The sequence below is a fragment of the Alligator sinensis genome, unplaced genomic scaffold (genome assembly GCF_000455745.1).
Source record: "Alligator sinensis unplaced genomic scaffold, ASM45574v1 scaffold694_1, whole genome shotgun sequence".
NCBI classification, from domain to species: domain Eukaryota; kingdom Metazoa; phylum Chordata; order Crocodylia; family Alligatoridae; genus Alligator; species Alligator sinensis.
In genome coordinates, this window is record NW_005842339.1 from 1,112,286 (window position 1) to 1,113,651 (window position 1,366).

Sequence of the window (1,366 nt, forward strand, 5' to 3'; positions counted from 1 at the left end):
CGCAGCGGGGGCGCGAGGGCACCGGGAGCGCCCCCTCGCCGCGGGGTGCCGCGAGCCTGGCCAGCGGCGCCCCGGGGCTGCGGAGCGGTGTCTCACGTCTGCGGAGAGGCGCCTCGAGTCTAGCAGGGGGTGCATCCCTCTACAGGGGTGCCTTGAGTCTCTGGAGGAGTGTCCCAAGTCTATCAGGCTGTGCCTCCGTTCACAGAGGCGCTGGCGATGCGTGTGGGGTGCACGCAGGTGCACGTGCACCCCCTGAGCGTGGCAATGCACCCCCTGCGAAAAGAGGGTGCCTCCCTGTGGGAGCCCACTGCCGCCACCGCCTGCGGGAGCTCGCCGTGCCCCCCCAGCCTCCAGGGGCACAAATCTGGGGGGGCACATGCCACTCCATACCCCCCCCAACATGTTGCCTGTGCCCTCCCCTGCCCCACCAACACATTGTCTATGCCCCCCTGCCCCATAGACTTACTGGTGGGAAGCTGTGGGAGCTGCTCTCCGTGCTGCCTGGCTGCCACATGTGTATGTGTGTGCACACATGAACATGGTACCCTCTGCCTGATTGCCATCCTCCCACAGCCCCAAGCAGTCCCTTGCAGGCTGGAACTCTACCAGCCTGCAAGGGGAAACCCACTGTTCCCCACACTTTCCTCCTTTAAAGGAGAATCCGTTTCTAAAGTTTGTTCATGACCCTTTCACATATTTTTGAAATCCACTTTTGGGTTGCGACCCACTGGGTGAGAAACACTGTGCTAGGGGATGTCAAGACAGGACACACTGGGGCACGCCTACAGAACAGCAGATTGGAGCAGTAGATTAGAGCAGCCTCTTGGATGCTGTACTTCATCATCCAACGCTAGACAAAGCCTTGGCTGGGATGATCTACTTGGGGCTGGGGTTTGGACTAGATGTGACCTTCTGAGGTCCCTTCCAACCCTAATTTTCTATGATCCTGATTCACATGGAGCTTGGACCAGTTTGAGAATCAGGCAGAGCCTCCTAGCTCTTTGGGTGCTGCCTTCACTTCTCCCTATGCTAAGTCAATCTTGGCACAGGGGAGAACCAGACTTATCTGTTTAGTGTCACAAAATACCCTTTCAGGAGGGGAAGATTTATGATTTTGCAGAGGTTACTTGTCCAAGATCATGCAGGGATTGCAGCACTTTTGTGCAGTTATCATTCCAGCACAACTGCATGGCCAATGCCATTTGACAGCAGTCGGTCAGCAGCAGCCTGTGTTGCTGTCTTCATCTATAGTAGCACAAAGAAGTCTCATGCATGTCATACATAAACACGAGAAAGGGAAGTATTAATGCAATTTGGGGTGAACCTCATCTGGAACACTGTGTACAACTGTGGTCACCCATGTTTA